General features: G+C 43.0%; 1 protein-coding gene across 2 annotated transcripts in view; it reads left to right on the top strand.

The window, feature by feature from the left end:
• The window catches only part of BEST3 (bestrophin 3), a 259,667-nt gene that overhangs the window by 179,856 nt on the left and 64,932 nt on the right, over window positions 1-14,879 (top strand). The window lies entirely within an intron of this gene.

Here is a 14,879-nt window from a genome sequence, read left to right as displayed (position 1 = left end):
GACGTGATAAAGCGAAGAGAGTGCGACATGGCTTCATAATCATTGGAACTGGGGGGGGGGGGGGGAACCCCCAGCTCTAGTTAATGAGACCAATCGAGTTTCAACCAGAAAGCTCTTTTTTCAGGTTTACCACCCCTGGAAAGATCCAATTTCGATATATGAAGCATGGAAGAACTCCAGTCTTGCAATGTCGGGGGAGAGGCCTCTTTCCAACGCCTACAGATCTCCCGTCGGGCCACCAGCATTGAGTAGATCAAGAGGTTGTTATTTGCACTACGTTTTTTGTCCATTACTCCAAAAATTACAAGGCATAGATCTATATTCACAGTGGTGCCTATAGAAGATGTTCATTTATTGCTTATTGATTGCCAGAAAGATGTTAAATGTGGGCAGTCATAAAACATATGAGCATCTGAGGCTGCGACCTGACCACAACGGGGGCAAACCACTGGTGTACCTGATGAGAATTTGGACAACCTCTGGGGGGAATAGTAAGCCCTATGAAGGGTAAAGAAGTGGTTTCTTCGCAGCCAGGCGGGTTTAACAATATCCCAGAGAACGTTGCAAGATGTTAACCATAATTCATTCACATTTACTGCAGGCAATAGAGAACCCCACAGCTGATCCGGAAGGTGGAATATTCCGTCTATCTCTTCTAAGATTAAATTGTAAAAGTGGGAAACCTCTTTAGTTTTTGGAGCGTTGTCAAGTAAGCAAGATTCTAGTTGACTGCTGCCTCCCAAAGGTCGTTGTGAACGACGTGTGGGAGCAGATTTTTGTGCTTGCGCCCAACTTGAGATTTGAAGGAATTTAAGTCTAGAGAGATTGGGGCCTACCTTACTCACTAGATGTTCCCAGGTAAGCATTTCCCCCTCGAAAAACAAATCTCCCCAAGTTAAAATTCCAGCATCTTTTAGTGGGCTTGTCAATGCATCTTTGGTCCAGCCCGGAGGAGCAGGAAGATCCCATATAGGAGAACCGTTAGAATGGTAGCCTATTTTGGTAGTGGTTCTAAGGTTATACCAGGTTCTCGCTAGGCCTTGCAATACCTTCAACTTAATTTTCTTAAAAAATGTTGGGTCTCCGAACTTGAATAGAAATCCCATCTGGTTTAAACCTTCACATTTTAATAGTGTTGAGAACATAAAGCCAATACCCTGATTTGGTGGAGTTTTGAGTAGTATTCGGGCATGTGTCAGCTGAAAGGCCCAAGCATAGATCTGAATGTCAGGGTCGGCCAAACCCCCCTTCTCCCTACGACGCCTTAATTTATTCCAAGAAATTCTTGCAATCTTGTTCCTCCATATAAATGAGGTGATGTCGCTCTGCATCTTTGCTATCATTTTTTTATCAAAGTAAAGTGGTAAACTGTTGAAAACAAAGGTCAACCTAGGTAAAATAGACATCTTAACTAAGTTGGATCGACCTAGGAGCGTTAATGGAAGATGTCTCCAAGAATTCATTAGTTTCCTACTATCTTTAGCCTCCAGAGTAAAATTTGTATGGGCAATCTGATTAATATCCTTTAGGATTTTTATGCCTAAATATCTCATGCTATCACAAGGTTGTACTGGGAGTAGCGCTGTTGTGCTGTTCCATGCCATAATCTCCGTCTTTGTTGCGTTAACTTCATAGCCCGAGATATTACCAAATTGTTGTGCTAAATTAATGACTGTCGGAAACGCTGTGCTGATATCTGAGGTTAAGATCATAAGATCATCAGCATACAAAGATACTTTTTTCCCAATCTCTATATCTAAATGGAGCGATGTTAGTATCTTCACGGATTAATTGAGCTAATGGCTCTATATAGATATCGAAGAGTAGGGGCGTAAGCGGGCAACCCTGCCGGGTACCCCTTGTGATGGTAAAAGGTTTCGACAGTCCGCCGTTAACCAAGACCGAGGCCGAAGGATTATGGTACAGTAATTCCACCGCTCTGCAGAAGGCCCGGCCCACGCCGAATTTTTCCAAGGCCCCCGACAGGTATTTCCAATTGACCCTGTCGAAGGCCTTGGCTGCGTCCAGAGTAAGAATAGCCAAGGGTAGTGATGAATTAGTTGCCATATCAATCGCGCCTATAAGGTCATATATTAGCTCGTAAAGTTGGCGACCTTTAACAAAGCCCTTTTGGTTGGATTGTAGGACTGAGGGGGCTACCTGCCCCAATCGCTTGGCTTGTACTGACGCGAAGATCTTATAATCAGCGTTTAGAACTGAAATTGGACGATACGAGCCGCAGGCGGTGGATGCTTTGCCTGGTTTCAAAATAAGCGTGATGGAAGCTTTGTTCCATGATGAGGGGGGTAAATCGCCATCTACCAGAATTTGATTAAATAGTATGGTGAGAAAGGGAGTGATGTCGGCTGAAATATGTTCGTATACCTCTGCCGGTAGGCCATCCGGGCCCACCGCCTTTCCAGATTTACTGTTTAATATGGCAGATGATACCTCTTCAACCGTAATAGGGTGATCTAACAAATTCACTTGCTCTGTAGAGAGTACTGGTAGTGAAATTTTATTGAGCCAATTTCCTACATCAATAGAGGTGATGTTATTGTCCTCTCGATATGTAGCCTGGAAAAAATCTTTGAAAGCTGACCTTATTTCTGGGTACGAAGATACTATACCGGAGCCAGTAATTATAGACTCAATATTATTTCGCGTCTGATCTGTTCTAGACTTCCAGGCTAGTAGTTTGCCTGCCCCTTCACCAAATTCAAAATTGGCTAATTTACTGGCTTCCCACCTTTGCAAAATACGCTGGTTTAATACAGAAGCCAGTTGCCCTTTAAGCTTCATCAGCTCCTCCTGCTTAGCATGTATGACATGATCTGAGCAATTGTTTAGATTTTCTAATTCTGATTGGGCTGTTGATATGCTGGCCTCTATCAGTGTAACTGCTTGGGTATACTGTTTCTTACGAAACAAAGTTTTGTTCTTAATAACCCCTCTCAAAGAGCATTTAAAAGCGTCCCATACTGAGCTAGAGCACGCCGAACCAATGTTAATTTTAAAGAATTCTTGTGTCTCCACCTTAACATACTCCAAATCTTCGGGGATGTAAGAAAAGATCTGTCGATTGACCCCGACCTTGTCGGGGTTTGAGACTGCAATTCGAGGTCTAAGAGTACCGCCGAATGATCGGACAGGTGAGATGGTAGATAGGTTATATTCCTAACTGACTTATCCAAACATTTGTTTACCAATATAAGATCGATCCTAGATCTGTGACGGTACTTATAGTTTCTGAAGGAAAAGCCGGATTTCTGACCCGACCTTACCCTCCAAATGTCAATAAATCCGTATTGATACATGTTTTTAATTAGAAGATCTCTAGATTTAGAGTGAGCAAGTTGTCGACTAGAAGGAGATTTATCTAGGAATGGATCAAGCACGATGTTAAAGTCTCCCGCTATTATCATGGGTTCTGGAAAATGTAAAAGCTCGGAGAACAACGTGGCCAGGGCAGATGGATCATCTCGGTTAGGCCCATAATAACCAACCAACGTAAAGCTTGTCCCCGCTATCATGACAGCCACGATTGCCCACCTACCATAAGGAACGACCTTCTGCTTCAAAAGTCTTGTTGTGATGTTTTTTTTAAATAGAATAGCAACCCCTCTTGTATTAACTGTTTGAGATGTAGTGACTGATAAATCTATCCATCTGTTCTTTTTTACCAAATCCAATACTTCAGCTTCAACCAGGTGTGTCTCCTGGAGAATAATGACCTGTGCATCAAAGTCACAGATGTATTGTACAATTGTGTTGGCTCTAGGTTTGGTGCGCAGGCCATTAACATTCCAGGAGAGAATCTTAATGGTACTCATAGCTGACATATCTGATGGCGTATCTAATGATAATGATTAGGAGTCCAGCTGACACATACCCCTTGGTACTACTAAAATGAGCAAGATTCGTCCATTGTCCATTTATAGAGTTATCAACCGCCATTTTAGAGATGAGAAGCATTTTATCTGGTATTGTTCTTTATCAGGGGCTATAACACCAACTCACAATCAAGCCCTAAGATTCAGTCAGTTCAATGTAAACCATTTGGGTGGCTGAGGTGTCTATTATACATGAACACAAGTATAGTTTTTCAAATCAAACACAAGAGATGTCTCCATACAATGCATACCCTGAAGTCATGTATTTCAAGGTCCTCCCACATGTGACAGTGAAGAAAAAGGAGGGGAAGCAAAATAAAACAATTTCCTAGGATCACACAACCTGCCCAAGTGGGGAAGAGAGGACCGATCCCAGGCTTTCTGGTTCCACACTGTTCAATTTAATTCAGCCAGTAGATAAACATGCTTCCCTTTCCATACATCAAACTCACCCATGTGACCGCCACCTGCTGGCACCAGTGCAACCCTCGATTATACCACCAATTAAACTTTTTGGCCCTTGGGAAAATGATTGTGAGTACCCATGGTTTATACCAGTGGTTCTTAACCTGTGATCTGGGGACCCCTAGGGGGTCCGCAAAGCCTTCTCATGGGGTCCATGACTACTTAGAAAATTAAATGATAATAAGAGATTAATACAATGTATATAAATAAAGAAGCACAATGTAAAATGTTAAAGTTTAAAATGTTTTGCCAGTGTGTAGGAATTTGAATTAAGAGGCTAAAAATTAAGTTAATATCCTCAGATTGATTTGAGGTAGCAGTTCAAAGGTATAAGATAAAATACAGTATGGATGATGAGTGGCCTTAACTGAATTGAAAAAAACCTGAATCCCACAATACAAAAACAACAAAAAAAACATTTTTAAAATTTCTATGTGAATTAAATACATTTTTTCATCATCATTTGTGTATTTGTTAGATAAATGCCTGTTTCTGTGTTTTTTGTATGTCGTTTTTGGGATCAAATCATTGAAAATGCTTAGCCGGGGTCCCCTTCTTCTAATAATGACTCAGTGGGGGTCCCGGATTCCAATAATGTTTCAGTACGGATCTTGGGGTTCCAGTAATAATTAGGTGAGGGTTCAGGGAAGTTCAAAGATTAAAAAACGCTGGTTTATACCAATATATTTCACCTTCATCCTAGCTGTAGAAATCAATTTGACATTCAAGTCACTGGCTCAATGAAAGGATGGTACTACTTAAAACAATTCTAGGTAAAAGAAAAGGTTAAAAAGGTGTACACCAATCCCTTTACCCAAGGTTGGCAGGTACCTCTCCCAAAACAGAAATTTTGATTATGTGAAAGAAATCAATACTTGTCAGTACTTGCCAGATCGTGTCTTCAATAGGCCCTAACATTCGTAAGTGGTCTTCAGATTGCCATGATCCTGGACAGAGGGCACTATATAAACAATTGAAGCTCTCACTCTTGATAACTTTATTGCAGTCATAGACCATAAAAGCACAAATAAAATATATACATACACAGAATAAAATACGTGAGTAGTTATAAAATACATAGTTAAAAAGTTATTAAACGGTAAGATATCAAGGTGATGGTATCAAAACGTCCCAGTTAATCACAAATTGTTGCAGTTCATTAAAGTGAGCCTTCTGCGCCACATACCATATAAAAAGCGGGATACCGCAAACACAATAGAGGGGGAGGTATCGTATCGTAAAATTCTAGCAGCTTGAGCACATTGTCTTAAAGCAAGGTTTTTGCATAGCGGTGTCAACCAACATCTCCTTATTGTACTGTAGGCTGGGCAGAAAAATAAGGCGTGGACAATATCCTCTTTGGTATTGTTACAGACTGGACAGATTCCCTCTTCTCGTCCATTCCATTTACACGTAAATGCCCCAATAGGTGGGCAACCATGTCTTAGTTGTGTGTAAAGTTTTCTTGCGAGGGGGGGCTGTATTATGTCCAAAAACTCCTCCCTCTTAGGCGCGAGTTTTACCTGCAAAAACTCAGCAGACAGGCTACCCAGCGTAGACGAGCTATACAGAAGGCTTAGGTTATAGTGTCTCAAAGAGACCAGTAGCTCCAATCTCTTCACTCCAATGCTTCACTGAATAGCAGACACAGTGCACTACACCGCCTACTTAAATCATCAAGAGTTAGATGGGCACCATCATCTTGCAGCAAAACCCATTTTTCCGCATTCAGAGAAAATAACTAAACCTTGGGACAGTGAACTGTCAATTGAAAAGTCGACAGAACAATGCCATAACCCACTAGAATGATCAATCATCTTTAACACCACGAGCTGCAAGCGTCTCGCTGCCTGGATTCCGCAGGAACCACAGCATGGAAACTGCTCTCATCGCAGCAACAGACAACATTACCTGAACATCATGAACAAAGGGTAAACTACTACTCAACGTCTCCACAGCACTCTCATCACAAGACTCCATAACTCAGTACACGGACATGCCCTGAGATGGCTGGCCTCATTTCTCTCTGACTGGACCCAGAAAGTCAAGATCCCGCCTACACTTCCGAACCCAAGAGCTTCATCTTCAAAGCCCCTCAAGGATCATCGATGAGCCCCACCCTCGTCAACATCTACATGGCACCACTCGCTCACATCATAAGATCCCACGGTATCAACATGGTCTCCTACACAGACGACATCCAGCTTGTCCTCTCCCACATCACTGGGACCAACTTTATTGTAAATGTAGCAAATTGGATGAAACAGAACTGCCCTAAACTCAACACAGATAAAACAGAGGTCATGAGCTTCAGATTCAGGAACAAGAGGTCTCCATGGGACTCTTTCTGGTGGCCAACAGACCTTGGAGCTGCGCCCATCCATACTGACCACACAAAAACTCTGCATCACCTCCTCCTGCTACTTCGTCCTACGAGTGCACCACAAAATATTCTGATGGCTCCCCACTGACACCAGAGGAACGGTCACACAGGCCCTCATCACCAGCAGACTGGATTACGGCAATGCACACTACGCTGTCATTATGAAGTAACTCACACTAAGACTCCAGAACTCCGCCAGACTCATCCTCAACATCACCCGCATCACACACATCACTATCCACCTGAGAGCTGCACAGGCTACCAATCTAAAAGCAGTGGCAATTCAAACTGCTCACCCACTCATGCAAAGCCCTCCACACCATCAGACCTGCCTACCTCAACAACTTCCTCAACTTCCACCAACATGCCAGGCAACTACTCTCAGCCACACTCCACCTGGCTCAAATACCCCACATGCGTAGGAGCAAATCAGAAGGATGCTCCTTCTCCTACATCGCTGCCAGTTCCTGAAATGACATTGCACACTTCATCAAGTCCTCCCCATCAATAATCTAGGTCTACAAGAAGCTGAAGACCTGGCTATTCAACTAGGAGCCCGGAATTTCTACTTATCTGCTCCAGCCCCTGGCTACCCCTCTGGTGAAAAGCAAGCTACAGAAATCCCCATAACATGTTTAAACTAATCTCTGTTGAAACTGGCATAATCTGTTCTCTCCCTTCTGCTATCACTTCCTGGACACGACTCTCCCCTTCCCACCACCACTACACACCATCCTCCCTAGCACGGAAACTAACAACATTAATCTTACCAATATCAAAAACATGAAGGAAAAAAAAGTATTATGTCATCAAATATTCTATGGCCGGACCGAAATAAAGGATTATGCCTTCTCACACCTTCAAACAAAATGAACCACAATAACCAGTCAACCCCAGGTGAAAACTACAAAGCATTCAAGGGAAAATATCTATTCAGCTTTTTCCCAACATCGAACTATATGCGACAGTCCACAATAAAACGTCATCTACATTTGCCAAGAACAAATTTGATGGGCCTGCATCCACCAAACTCACGATGGCTGCAAAGTCCTTTGCGTTCCTACACAACTGTTGCCACCTTTGGCTCAACTAAAGCGCTGTTTGTGAAATAAACCAAAGAGAAAAGGCTACATGCAGAATGTGGTGTGAGAACTACAGCTAAAGTTGTTCTGAACTTATATAACAAAGCAGTGCATTTAAAAAAATAGCAAGTGGTTTATCAGTTTGTACAACAGTGACCCTTATATGCCAAAGTCTTGAACAAATGGATCAATGGTAAGAATGGAGCACAGTCCGTCCCACTCACTACGTATCAATACGTATGCAATTCCAAAGTCTAAGCAGTGCTGTGTAAAAAAATAAGCACTTGCTCTACTTGCAACAGTTCTACATTCACCAGGATTACCAGCTGGCTATCGGTTGCGTTAGTGCCCTCCTGCAATTACACCACACTGCTTTCAAATGGAACTGCAGTGCAGGTACTTAAATGTGCTGCTTAGCAGCGACCCTAATTGCCACATAGGATAGGGATCACTGTTATTTCCACCCCCACCCCGCTGCATCCCTGCAGCTGAGCACATACTAAGAACAATGGCTGAATACCTGGTTGAGACAGTTACACAGTTTACAGAATTTTAGCAATTAGATTTGTCACAGTTTACTTGGGGCAATACCCCATCTAAACGATAAATAAAAAAAGAGAATTAAGAAATCAACAAGTCTACAGCTCTTCCAATTGCCACACACTGCGGGTTAGGCTAACGCATTTTAATGCCTATTATTGCACTGTCAAAAAATGTCAAACATTAGTGCCCTTAATTAGTCAAGGCTCTCCCGTTCTTCTGTCTGTGCGGCTTTAGAGCCTGACACTAAAAAGCTCTGCTGTGCTGTCCTGGATGGATTTGGGCCCAGATCTTTTGACTGGGGGAGTGTGTGACATTGATCCACATTCAGTCCATCACTTGTTGTTTTTGCAATTGCCGCCCTAAGTGCGCTGGGGATGCCCAGACGTGGGTCCCAGGCACTCCACACCACTTGGAGTCAAGCTAGCCGGGCTGAAGAGAGGTGTTACCTCGAAACCGGTCCGGTCCTCGGATGCTTGATTCCGTTCTGGGAAGGACATGGCTTTTGAAGTTCGGACTGGACTGTTCCCATGGGGCAACAGGGTCAGAGCTGATTTGCATATCGCCATTGTCTAACCCAGGGTGGTGTGGAGTGCAAAAAAACGATGGATTTGGGCCCAGATCTTTTGACTGGGGGAGTGTGTGACATTGATCCACATTCAGTCCATCACTTGTTGTTTTTGCAATTGCCGCCCTAAGTGCGCTGGGGATGCCCAGACGTGGGTCCCAGGCACTCCACACCACTTGGAGTCAAGCTAGCCGGGCTGAAGAGAGGTGTTACCTCGAAACCGGTCCGGTCCTCGGATGCTTGATTCCGTTCTGGGAAGGACATGGCTTTTGTAGTTCGGACTGGACTGTTCCCATGGGGCAACAGGGTCAGAGCTGATTTGCATATCGCCATTGTCTAACCCAGGGTGGTGTGGAGTGCAAAAAAACGATGGATTTGGGCCCAGATCTTTTGACTGGGGGAGTGTGTGACATTGATCCACATTCAGTCCATCACTTGTTGTTTTTGCAATTGCCGCCCTAAGTGCGCTGGGGATGCCCAGACGTGGGTCCCAGGCACTCCACACCACTTGGAGTCAAGCTAGCCGGGCTGAAGAGAGGTGTTACCTCGAAACCGGTCCGGTCCTCGGATGCTTGATTCCGTTCTGGGAAGGACATGGCTTTTGTAGTTCGGACTGGACTGTTCCCATGGGGCAACAGGGTCAGAGCTGATTTGCATATCGCCATTGTCTAACCCAGGGTGGTGTGGAGTGCAAAAAAACGATGGATTTGGGCCCAGATCTTTTGACTGGGGGAGTGTGTGACATTGATCCACATTCAGTCCATCACTTGTTGTTTTTGCAAGTCCTGGACCTGACAGCACATGCCGATCATCTTTGCTGGAATTAGACTGCACGGCACATTGTTGTTGAAGCGTGGGTATTACCTTTCAGTGGTTCCGACAAAGTAGTCCGCATCTCTTCCAGTACTGGCACCCTACCTGCCAGATGACACAAAGTGGACCAGAAGTGAGAGTCCTCCGCCTCATTAGGGGATCAGCCCTCTGCCTGGAAAAATGAGCACTCTATAGGTGGGTGAGACGCTATAAAATAAACCTGTAATGTAGTGTGTATTAGTTATTAAGCTTTCTTTTGTACCTAGGCAAAGTTAGTGCAATCCAAACCACTGAAAAACAAATGTGCAATCATTACAAGTCTATTTTCCAGCAGTTTCAAGGGTGCAAACCTTAAACAGGGGAAAGGGAGGAGAGCCTTCACAATGAATATAGACCACATTACTGATATGGGGCCCGATTCACAGAACTAACTTAAGACAAAATCCTAAACTTACTACCATTTTGGTATTCACAGAAGGCACTTGCTCATTTTGGTATTCACAGAAGGCACTTACTCATTTCGGTATTCACAGAAGTTAGGAGTCCAATGAATGAATAATTTATTGTTTCAGTTAATAAAAACCATACAAGAAAGAACTTGCATTTTCCTTTTCTTAGAATTTTCACAAAAGATTTCAAGAGATTATATAAAAATAATTTCATACATAAATATACAGTGGTAATGCCTTTTTAACTAAAACAAAGCAATCCTATTAAAAAAACTAATCTATAAAATCGATGTACCATTGCTACTTGTTTTAGTCCCACTATTATAGTCAATGGTACAGTCCCTACTAACAGTTCATATTAATGTTTGCCAAACACTACCCCATCAATGGCATGGTGATTTTGTTATACTTATTCATCATTATCTGTTCATATTGTAACAAAAATGTCATAATCTTACAATTTAGACGGGAATCCGTTGCATCCAAACCCTTCATTATTGCGGTTCTACAAGTCCTAATGCCTTTCTCAATAAATATATTTTTCAAACTCCACAACCGGATCTGCCTTAAGCCAGGGCATATACAAATAAGATGAATAAGGCCTTGCTTCTTGGCGCCACATAGTGTACATGATGTAGGCCCATTATATCTCCATTGGGCTGATCCGCTAAACTTGGTAATAACCCAAACCTCGTGGCCATGAATTTCCTTTTTAGATAGTATGAGTATGTGGCACTCAAATATTCTGCCGGGATTTTGTATCGGTCGTTGCCTAATTCCATTGAATTGCTGCACTCAATTTCTCCCCCTACTCGAATTATCTCTCTATGACAATCCTGTCTTTTCTTGGGTGGCGGGGTTAGTGGTCTTTATTGGTTGGATTGGGCTTTGATGAATGTTCGTATATTACACAGCCGCATGCTTTTTACACTTCATGGCGGTTCTAGTCTTGGTGATCATCTGTTTATTCTGCATTATATGTTTGTATATTATCCTGTTGTCTCATGATGTATGGCACCTGCTGTTCATCCTTTTTGTGTTCTAATTAACAATAAAAAGATTTATAAATAAAAAAAATTCTGCCGGATGTAATTTTGTATAAGACTGTATTACCATCCAAGCGTGCGACCTCTTTGCAAATTTATTTTTATCCTCTAATAATGCGTGCATTTTCACCGTTTTATTTACCACTTAACGGAAAAGGAAGGGGACTGTGCCCAAAGTTCTTTATACTTTGTTTCTTCCATGGCCGATTTCAAAAACTTGCCATAAATGGAGTGCTGATCTTCTTCCTGAGCTCGCCACAAAGCATTGTGTAAAACGTTTGCTCAACTCAACCAGATTTTATACCAACTCTTGACATATGCATAATTTCTTCCAATCCCTTGATGGATAAGCCCAAATTCCAACCTCACCTGGGCTGTTGACGCATTCTGCAGTAACTTAAGGACCCTTTTGTATGCTCTTACTTGAATCTTATCCAACAGTTCATCATCTGTTCCGTGTAGAACGACGCTAGCGTACTCTACTGTCGGCATCAATTTGGCGGCCATTACATCTAGTAAGGGCTTTAAAGATGGACCCTTTAACTTTTTTGAGAGGGTACAGAAATGCGTTAATTAGGCCGTTCCCTTTTGCTTCCAAATATTGTTTATGTTTTTTTAAATTTAAACGATCATCAATGTACAGATCTGTGAATACCAAAAGTCTTAAAGTTAGGATTTTTCTCATTTTAGGAGTAGTAAAGTTAGGACACCTAACTTTAGGACTCCTAAATGCCTTCTGTGAATACCGAAAGTCTTAAAGTTTGGGTTTTTCGCAGTTTAGGAGTAGTAAACTTAGGACTCCTAACTTTAGGACACATAAATGCCTTCTGTGAATACCGAAAGTCTTAAAGTTAGGATTTTTCTCAGTTTAGGAGTAGTAAAGTTAGGACTCCTAACTTTAGGACTCCTAAACTGAGAAAAATCCTAACTTTAAGACTTTCGGTATTCACAGAAGTCATTTAGGAGTCCTAAAGTTAGGGCTCCTAACTTCTGTGAATAACAAAATGAGTAAGTGCCTTCTGTGAATACCAAAATGAGTAAATGTCTTCTGTGAATACCAAAATGGTAGTAGGTTTAGGATTTTGTCTTAAGTTAGTTCTGTGAATTTGGCCCATAGTCTGTATTTGTTTTGAAGCGCTCCCTTTTCTCTATGTACCATTTGCTGCACTTAAATGGCTGAAAAATAAATATGTAATATATTCTGTGGAAGTTATGAAATGCTCTTTTGACCCTGCTAACAAATGTGGATTTTGCTTGTTAGCCGCGCTAAATTCAAACACCAATAATATAAAAGATTTATGAAAGTATGGTGTGAGAAAGTGACACATCTAGTGGTTGATTTAAACAGTGAGACACCGCCCCCATCCCTCCAACCCAACCAAACTGTAAAATCCCAGGCAAACTAGTCAACTGATTCTCCCTTCACCATCAATGAATGAGAACACCCTAAAATATGTAAGGAGTTCAGGATGCTTGTTAAAATGGGCCAATGACTTTTTCTTTCACAGGTTTTGTAATATAACTTTATGGCCTTTTAAAGCATTTTGTTGTTCAAAAAGGGCGTCATTTCTGATAAAAATGTTTTTCTGTCGACTTCACTGCTTGGTTTTACTCGCGAGAAAGTGTCACTCGAAATGTCACATTTGACAGCAGGATGTCACTCATACTCCAATTAAAATCAGTTAAATACCGCACACAAGTAATCTGAAAATTTGGCAGCAATGAGTATACAAAGTACTTTTTCAATGATTGAACAGTGATCACTGCATCTCTGACCTTAGAAGATGTTCTGTAACGCTTTTCACGAGGACAGATTTTAAAGAAACACCAACACAACTACAGGCTACTGGCCGAACCCCTCCAAACCGACACCAGACCCTCCCATTTTTTACTACAGCTGAGCCCAAAGGGTTGGGCTCCCTGGGGCCGAAAACGGACCAGAGAGGGGTGCGCGTGCACCCCTCCCAGTATTTTAAGAGGTTGGGTCCGGGGGGATGGGGTCTCCAAGACCGTATGCGGCCTGTGGAAAACTGCATAGAAAACTTGTTTTGGGACCCTCTTCTACTCGGCTCCCTCTTGGCGAATCACCCCAAAACTATCCAGACAGAAGCTGAAGTCGTTGTCATACCAGTTTTGAAAATTTCATGAAGATTTGCCAAATGGTGCCAAAGTTATTAGAAAAACAAAAAATGCTATGTCTATGGAAACTAGGTCCTAACTATAACTACCTACTGGCAACCACCAGTAGGTAACATACATATACATACTATATAAATATCATATATATGCGTCCCTCCTCCAGGAGTCCTACATAGCCTGGCAACCACCATCACCCAGGGCCGGCCCCAGTATTGTCCCAGGGTGCCCATCCCCCAGGATATTGCATTTTGTTATGGCTTGGCTGGAGTGGTGCTCCTGCCAAGCCATACAAAACACTGCTGTGCTTCGTGGAAACGAGAGCACATAGCGGAGTAGAATTGCTTTTGGACAGAGGGAGCTGCATATTAGCAGCTCTCTCTCAAAAAAAGCAATGCCGGCTTCCGCAGGAAGCAGGGAGCTGGCAGGGACCACGGGGGCCTTCAGGCTCCACCCGCGGCCCCCAATGAGGTGGCCCCCTCCCTATTTATAAAAAAAATTATGAAGGCCTGGAACCAGGGATGGGGTCCCAGGGGCCAAAATTGGTCCAGAGAAGGGGAGCCAACAGGACTCCCTTCCTTTATTTCAAAAAATGGGAAAAAAGAAAAAGACCATGCTCTGGGGGATATGGTACCTGGGGATGAAATCGGCTCAGGAATGGGGGGCTACGGAGCCCCCCTTCACTAAAAAAAAGAATTAAAGTAAAACCTCCTTCAAGTCGCTGAACGCCATGCCCCCTTCACCACTACACAGCAAATGTGCCTCCTGCCGCAGAGGTAGTTACGGAATGAAGTCCCCTTGAATGCTGAGGGTCTTTGGGGTTCAAGAAGGCCTCTTGTTACCTCCAGTGAGTCCCAGACAGCAGGATTGCTGAGAGGACATGGAGGACCTGCCCCCTTTCTCCACCACTCTGTAAACGGCCTAATTGCGCGCTTCTGGTTGGAGAATTAATTCCACTTTACTCCTGTGTGCCTCTGGGCTAAAGTGAACTACTTCCCCCAACTATGTAAAGACACACGAAAAAGACGGTTGACTATATAAATCTGCACCTCGTGCCAGTCCTGCAATCCAATTATCCCATGCAAACAGACCTGGCATCAACCGTCTAGTGGTTCCACTGTGTTCCAGATCCTTCAAACTGCAATCGGGTGGGCGTGCGTGAAGAAAAGAAGGCCAGAGATCATGGAGTGAATTTTGTGAAGTTTCTTTATTTTATGTTCAATATCTAGAAGACACTTTACTTTCAGAACGGTGACTTACCAAGCCCTGATGAAGTTCTCTGATGGAGAACGAAACGCATTGGTTGGAAAGTACAGTATCTTCTAGATATTGAACATAAAATAAAGAAACTTCACAAAATTCACTCCATGATCTCTGGACTTCTTTTCTCCACGCACTCCCACTACTTCCCCCAACTAGTAGTGCGCCAGGAGGTGCGTTTGCCAAGGTGTGGAGAAAGGGGTGTGGCCTCTGACAACCTCTCAGCAGTCTAGCTGTGTGGGTC

Source organism: Lissotriton helveticus, chromosome 1_1 (genome assembly GCF_964261635.1).
Source record: "Lissotriton helveticus chromosome 1_1, aLisHel1.1, whole genome shotgun sequence".
NCBI lineage: Eukaryota > Metazoa > Chordata > Amphibia > Caudata > Salamandridae > Lissotriton > Lissotriton helveticus.
The sequence above is the reverse complement of the archived record's forward strand: the minus strand, read 5'-3'. Positions and strand labels throughout refer to the sequence as shown.